We start from the raw sequence: 8,273 nt of genomic DNA on the forward strand, positions 1-8,273 counted from the left end.
GGAGATTTGAAGAGGGGGTTGTTTTCTTTCATTTTTAAGCTATCTGACTATAATATATCATGGAATAATTTTATGTTTCTTATATTTAGTGTTTTTCTGCTGCTTTCCATTTGATTTGGAAATTGTTCAGCCATTCTTGCTTCAAATATTTTTGCTAGCCCTTCCTCCCTAAGAGTGCAGTTGCATGTGGTTTTTAGCTTGATAGGAGTCCTTCACTGCTCTCTTCATTCTTTTTAGTTTATTTTTTTATTTTTTGCCAGGCTTGGGGCTTGAACTCAGGGCCTGGGCACTGTCCTTTTGCTTTCTTTTACTCAAGGTTAGCACTCTACCACTTGGCTACAGATCTACTTCCAGCTTTTTCTGAGTAGTTTATTGGATATAAGAGTCTCACAGACTTTCCTCACCAAACTGACTTTGAACCATGATCTTCAGGTCTCAGCCTCCTGTGTAGCTAGGATTATAGGCCTAAGACACCAGCACCCAGCTTTCCTCATTCTTTTTGTTTATTTATTTATTATTTTTATTTGCTGGTCCTGGGCCTTGAACTCTGGGCCTGGCTGCTATCCTTAAGCTACTTTAGCTCAAGGCTCGCACTCTATCACTTGAGCTACAGCATGACTTCCAGCTTTTTCTGTGATTAATTGACTCCTGCCCAAGCTAGCTTCAAACTGCAATCCTCAGATCTCAGCCTCCTGAATAGTTAGTATTACAAGTGTGAGCCACCAGCATCCAGCTTCTTTTTTTGTCAGTTCTGGGGCTTGAACTCAGGGCCTGGGCTCTGTCCCTAAGCCTCTTTGTGCTCAAGGCTAGTGCTCTACCACTTGAGCCACAGTGCCACTTCTGGTTTTTGAGTAGTTAATTGGAGATAAGAGTCTCACAGAGACATTTCTGCCTAGGGTAGCTTTGAATCTTGATCCTCAGAGCTCAGCCTCCTGAACATCTCAGATTACAGGCGTGAGCCACTGGCTCCTGGCTGGCTTCTTCTTAAATGCTTGCTTTCTGCTTTCCTATGGATAATTTTTATAGACTTTTTTTCAAACTCCCTGATTATTTCCCTGATTATTTCTTCTGCTGTCCAGTTTGAATCCAGTGCGTTTTTCTTTCTGATGCTATTACATTAGAATGAGAATTTCTAAAAATTTTACTTCTGAGACCCTGTTTCTTTCTTCAGTGCTATATCTCTTTGTCAGCTATGTCCATATTTTTCCCTGTCACTCTAAGGTTTGAAGTATGACATGATACATTGGAATAGGACAATCCTAGATTTTGTATATATCATTAAGAGCAAAATAAAACAAATCATGTTAAATGAGGTAAGCTAAACCAAGCTCAGAGGCACAAACAGTTCATGTTTTCTCTCATATGATGAAGCTACATCTAAACTTCACCAAGACCTGATAGTTAATGATATAGGACACCAGGCTTCACACACCAAGACCCTCAAGGAAGATACTCTCTGGGGAGGAACCCAAAGCACAACGCCTCTGTGTATCTGAACATTTAAAGGAATATTTATCAAAGCAAATTTCAGGAAATGGAAACTACTTCTGTTTTTTGTTTTTCCCCCCTGGGAATGAGGAGTAAAAGGAAACACAGAAATGGAGGGACAAAGGGTGAACAAATCCAGCAGTGGTACTCACTAGACACTGTTGAATATGAATTATACAACAGGGAAATTGGGAGAGAGTAAAGGAAGGAATGACATTGCCCAAAAAGGAATGTACTCACTACTTATCTGATGAAATGATAACTCCTCTGCATATGACCCGAATAATAACAATCTTTTTTAATTTTTAAAAAGAATGAGACAAGGAGACCACTTAGGGGGGTACTGAAATAACTCAAACAAGAGATGATGGTGAACTGGGCCAGGTCAGAGCAGTTGAAAAAGAAAGAGGCAGAAGCCTATGAAAGAGTAACCTCACAGAGTGAGGTGGGTATTGTGGAGAACACCTCGCCGCCAACACCACACTAAGGTAACGGTTTCCTAAAAGGAAGTTTTGGCACCAAAAGAGGAATGGGAACAAGTAATATCCAGAGATTTAGACATGTTGATCTTCAGAGAAAGGATATGGGGACTAAAACAAGACCCAGTACTACTGGGCCTGCAGCACTATGAAAATCCTTGGCCAGACCTCCCTCCTCTGCAAAGGAGACAGAGACAAAAAAAAACGTGGGCTGGGGATGTGGTTTGAGTGACAAAGTCCTTGCCTAGCCAGCATAAGGCACTGAGTTTGAATACCAGTAGCACCAAAAAAATGAATAAATAAGTAAATAAAATCAGGGACTTGGCAAATTAAAGGAAAAAACAAAAACAATTAGAAAAACTGAGAGCTGTTAAAATGATAGGCAAATATAGATTTACTATACCACTTTTAAATAAAATTACTACCTTATATACCTTAAAAAAAAAAAAGTAGAGCTGTGGCTCAACTGAGCAAACTCGCTCAGGGACAGCAGCTAGGCCCTGAGTTCACACCCCAAAGCCATACAGCAAATTAGTATCAAATCTGGATGTAAGCCAGCAAGACTTCATTTCTTTACCATGCTCCTATGGGAACTGGGAGCTGGGATAATTTTGAGGCCATGAGCTCTGAAAGAAAATGAAGTAACCAATGGCCGAGCACTTAGTACAGAGCTGCCACCATGTCGCTCATGCTGTATGGTTTCTGCAAGGCAGGCACTACTACCATGCGCATTGTCTACATTACATTGTACAAGTGAGGCTCAAGGTTAAGGAATCTGCTAGACACACACACACACACACACACACACACACACACACACACACACACACACACACACACCTGGAAATGTGGTAGAATGCAGATCTGAATCTAGCTAAAACCCCATGTATGTAGGTCCACTTTTAAGATTGTGCTGTGGGTGAGAGGGTGGCTTTTAGGAGGGGGTGTGAAAAGGTAAAAGGCTGGCATATAAGCTATAACCTTATGTTCATCTAGGAAACAGCCCTGCCTGGTGAACTGGGCTCCAATTCAAGATCAGCTGATTCAACAAGACACCCCGCAGACACCCAGCTGGCTGAGTAGAGGTGGCTTCACCTTCTTCCCATGGGTAAGAAAATAAATGGCTTTAACCAATGACAGCTTAGGCAGAAGATTTGGGAGAAGGGAGGAGTATCATGCCCAAGCAGAAGCTGGCCCAGTACGACCCCTAGTGAAGTACCTTTCCAATGGACATGGAGAACTCATGAACTCATGTCCATGGTCCCTAGAACTCATGGCCACATTCCTTTACCTCCCACAGCAGCCCATCAAAACCTGGCCTCAAAGATCCTCTGCTTTTGCTGTTGGTGTGAGGAAGCCTATGACACGGATGACAAGGCTGACAGTCAAATCCACGGTGGGTGTTAGGCACAAGCCCCATGAGCTTGTAATGTAAGCATCCCTTAGGATGCTTCTTAGAATTCATTCTCAGGCATAGTTCTAGACCTCTGAATCTGAACCTGCATTCTAGTATGCTCTCTAGGTAAATCTGAGAAATAGGAGACTACAAAGATCATGGCCAAGCTCCAAGCCTTTGAGTCTCTGCAGTCTCGTTTGAATCTCAGTTCTGCCACTAAAGTTAGGCGAGTCACCTAACCTGAGACTCATTTGGCCTTGTCTGTAAAATAGAAATATTCAAAATACTCTGTTGGTTTCTTTTAGATCGGTAAAATGTGGCAATATACAGTAAGTACCTAGCATAAAATCTAGCACAAAGAAAGCCATTAAGAAACAAAAAGTTAGCAGGATACCAGTAGCTCATGCCTGTAATCATAGCTACTCAAGAGGCTGAGATCTAAGGATTGCAGTTTGAAGCCAGCTGGGTAGGCTTGAACTCAGGGCCATGCTTGACAAAAAAAAAAAAACAAGGCTATGAGATTTAGTTCAATTACTATGTCTCTGATATCAAAACAAATAAGTCTTGACATCTCAATGGTTTACCAAAAAAATGAAGAAATATTTCTAGATCATGGAAAGTCCAGAACACATCAATCATTCCTTTTTTTAATCTCCAGCCAAGCGCACTAGTATACTACCCCTGATCACTACAGAGAAGAGAGCTTCCTCCAGCAGCAGTTCATATGAGGGTGAGTCCCAAATCGGGGTATGAACACAGACAAGGGAAGAGGGCGACCCAGGGGAGGCACCTTGGCCTTCTGTTTCTAATCATAATCCTAGGGATGATCTAGTAAACAAGGCATCACAGAGAACTGGGGTTAAAATAAGCAGTTTCAGACAGGAAAAAAATGCCTGCCTATATATTATCGGATCAGGCAAAGCTAAGACCCACAGGTGCTTGGCGGGACAGGATGTTGCCGGGAGTCTGTCACAGCTCCACTGAGAGATGAGACTATGCAAGTGTAAAGGAAAAAAGAATCTCAAGGCAGAGTATTTTTTTAAATTTTATTTTCTTGTAAAGATGCTGTACAGAGGGATTGCATGTCTTGTAGAATATTGTTACCCCTTCCTTTTATTCCTACTGTCCCTTCCTTCCCCCACCTCCCCCACTTCTCTCCCCCCACTTCACTGAAGTTATAAAGGCAGAGTATTTTGACAAACATCCATAAGTGAGAGCATGTAAAAGATTCTTTTGCAAATAGCTTCACAATAAAACCAAGAGCCTTAAAAACAGCAGTGCATTTTTTCAAAGACGATAATACATCCGTTTTTATCACATGCAAAGTACTGCCTGGGTAGCAGATGATGATCAGGTGAATCCCCACGCACACCAGAGTTTACATGTTACTAATAAAAGGATGCAACTTAATCTGCACAACCACTCCTAAGAAGTAGACATCATCATATAAGATGAACGAACAGATCTTTGTGCAGGTATGGGTAGAAGCAGAGCAATTAATGCAAAGTGTACAGTTAATAAATGATGGAGATTTTTCCCCCCTTATAAGAGAACACAGCTCAAGCCAGGTGTTGGTGGCTCACACCTGTGATACTAACTACTCAGGAGGCTGAGATCTGAGAATCACTATTCAAAGCCAGTTCAGGAAAAAACTCTGTGAGACTCTTACATACAATTAACCACCTAAAAGCCAGAAGTGGAGGTGCAGCACAACTGATAGACAGCCATCCTTGAGCAAAAAAGACAAGAGAGAGTGAGAGACCCTGAGTTCAAACCTCAGTACCAGCAACAGTCACACACACACACACACACACACACACACACACAGTATCAAAGACATAGCCTTGAATGACATTGTTCATCACAACAGCTTATAGCAGCAAAATTTGGGGGAAAAAGTCTAAACATCCAACAGTAGCACACTGGCTAAATGAATCAAGTTTTTCATATATTACAACACTGCACAAAATTGATGACGAGTAATAGGTTTATGACATAATGTATAGAAAAAATTAAATACACTTGTAGCACCTAGGATGTGAGAGAACATGAAAACACATACATAGGAAAAGATAACTTGTGAGAAGGTGTAGGGAGAAAGGTGCTTGGGAGAATCATTTCCTGTTTCATACTCTTCAACATTCCATAATGTGTGTGTGTGTGCGCGCACGCGCGTGCACACATGCGTGCATGCATGTGTGCCAGTCCTGGGACCTGAACTCGGGGCTTAGGCATTAAGCTTGTTTGCTCAAGGCTAACACTCTACCACTCAAGCCACAGATCCACTTCTGGCCTTTGGATGGTTAACTGAAGATAAAGAGTCTCATGGAATTTTCAGCCTAGGTTGGCTTTCAACTGCAATCCTCAGATCTCAACCTCCTGAATAAACTACCATTACAGGCGTGAGCCACCAACACCCAGCTGTACATAACTTTTTATGAAGGGTCGCAAAAAATGCTTTCAAAAAGAATATATATTTTTGGATCTAGCACCTGCTTACAAGGGGAAGTACTGGAGGGGGAGGAAGAGACAGATTTAGAAACCCTCCTACCCCAGAATATCCACGCCTGCTCAGCCCATGTGTGCAGCTTCAGCCCTGGCTTAAGGCCTCACCTCCCACCTTACAGCTGAGCCTCCCCGAGTGACCTCATGCAACTATCTTTGTCAGGTGTACAGGCTCAGAATGAGATCAACAAACAAAAAGCCCTGCTCCATTCAGATAAGAAAGTCTCCTCCAGCAGCAGCGACTACTACGGTGAGTCCCAACCCTGACCTCCTGGAAGGGGCCAGTCCTGATGACTAGCCCCCAGGGATGTTTGAGCTGAGTGACCACTCCCATCCGAAGGCTCCAGGAGGTCGGTGTTAGGTTTTTAAAAAGAGGTAGCCGAGTAAGAACAGCAGCATACACATGGTATTCAGGTAAGGGGTAGGTTTATTCAGTAGACCTGCTGGGACCAGGCAAGGTTGGCACTCCACGTGGCTGGGAAAGGCCTGGGAAAGAGAGAGAAAAGAGCTAGAAAAGAGCAGAGAGAGCTAGAAAAGAGCAGCGAGAGAGCAGAGAGGAACAGAGAGAGGGCGTCTGGGCCTTGGCTAGCCCTTATCTAGGGTATGGGCGGAGAAAGGTGTGGCCACATCAAATTCAGATGTGACCTCAGCGGATGCAGATGTGACCTCTTCCAGGTGTCCCAGTTGCCTAGGTAACGCAGGTACTGGGTGGAGACTTTGCTGCGAGGAGGGTGGAGTCTGCTAGCCATCCAGGAGCGGACCTTACAGTCGGGACCCTATGTTGGTTCTGCTGACTGTCATTTAACCACCCGCTCCTTCTTCCTTCCCACCCCCAACAGTGCTAAGGCCTACCCATGGGAAGGGATATTCTACAAGCCCAGCAGGGGGCGATGTTATGGTCCCCGCCAGGAGAGGCCCAAATCTACTTCATTCATTTCACTGAACTTTTCAAGACACTGCACCATCCCTCTCCCAATCAGCAGGTCTACAGCAGGTAACCGCTAGGCTGGCGTCTGCCTAGGCTCCCCAGGAACAACTGATGTGAGGAACAATCGGAGAAGGGTAGAGACAACCAAGTCAGTTCATCCCAGCCCAGCTCAAAGGCCCTCCACGCAGCATAACCTTTCCTTTCCTTCTTTCAGATATTTATTCATACCATTCCCACAGATTTTACAAGAGAGACCTAAATCGCTACCGCCAGGAGCGCTGGCCCTTTGAGCCATGTCTCATTGGGAAGCCCTGAAGTTTCTAGTCACCGCATCCATGTGGTCTCTGAGCTGCTCAGCTGCCAGTGTCTCCATGAAGAAGACGACGGTGGGCAGGAGTATTGAAGACTGATTCGGAAACTCCCTGCAGGAGGAGAAGACGTCTGAGCCATCACTGTCCACCTGCAGGAGACCCTCCAGCTCCTAACACAGCCAGGGCAAGGGAAGCTGTCTCCAATTAAAGTCCTCAGTCCCATCAGAGAATGTGTCCCTCCTCTTTGCCCCTCCTAGAATGTTTCTTACAAATTAATGTCTGAAGCTGGGCACTGGTGGCCTATAATCCTAGAGCTATTCAGGAGGCTGAGATCTGAAGGCCTGAAGCTAACTCAGACAGGAAACTCTTACCTTCAATTAACTACAAAAAAAAAGGCTTAAGTGGAATTGTAGCTCAAGTACTAGAGGGCTAGCCTTGAGCCAAAAAGCTCAGGAACAGAATCCAGGCCCAGAGTTCAAACTCCAGGACTGGCACAAAAAATAAGAAGAAGAACTAGGCACCAGTGGCTCACACCTGTAATCCTAGCTACTCAGGGGGCTGAGATCTGAGAATCTCAATTCGGAGCCAGCCCAGGCAGGAAAGTCTGTGAGTCACAGAAAAAGGCAGAAGTGGTGCTGTGGCTGAAGTAGTAGTAGAGTGCTAGCCTTGAGCAAAAGGTGCCCAGGGTCAGTGCCCAGGCCCTGAGTTCAAGCCCCAGGACTATAAAAAATAATAATAGTAATAATAATGATGTCATCACTTTTAACTATATTATCATATAGTTAACTTAAAAATGTTGAGGCTTTTGGATAGATTTTAATATCAGACCTGACTTACAGAAAAGTTGGACGGACAGTAAAAAGACCTCCGATTTACCTTTTACAGAGCCACCAGGTTTTTATAATCCTCCATTTGCTTATCATTCTCTCCCTACTCTTTTTCTCCCAAATAACCTGAGTGGGTTATCATGCCCTTAACCCCTAAATACTTTCAACATGCATTTCCTAAAAGTAAAGATATCCTTCTACATAACTACAGTATGGTCCTCAAAAGCAATAAATTCAACATAGATAACAAGTACTATTCAAATTCCTCCTCTGTCCCCAGAATGTCACATTTCTCTTCCCAGTCCAGGATCTAATCCAAGATTGTGAAATAAATGTAGT

General features: G+C 43.8%; 1 long non-coding RNA gene across 1 annotated transcript; it reads left to right on the forward strand.

Annotated features, from left to right (window-relative positions):
- Positions 1–5,837: 5,837 nt before the first annotated feature.
- LOC105996152 lies at positions 5,838–7,334 on the forward strand. The gene is made up of 2 exons (XR_001175592.1): positions 5,838–6,118; positions 7,011–7,334. It is a non-coding gene; the product is annotated as an uncharacterized LOC105996152 (long non-coding RNA).
- The last annotated feature ends 939 nt before the right edge of the window (positions 7,335–8,273 follow it).

Source organism: Dipodomys ordii, unplaced genomic scaffold, assembly GCF_000151885.1.
Source record: "Dipodomys ordii isolate 6190 unplaced genomic scaffold, Dord_2.0 Scaffold127, whole genome shotgun sequence".
Lineage (NCBI taxonomy): Eukaryota > Metazoa > Chordata > Mammalia > Rodentia > Heteromyidae > Dipodomys > Dipodomys ordii.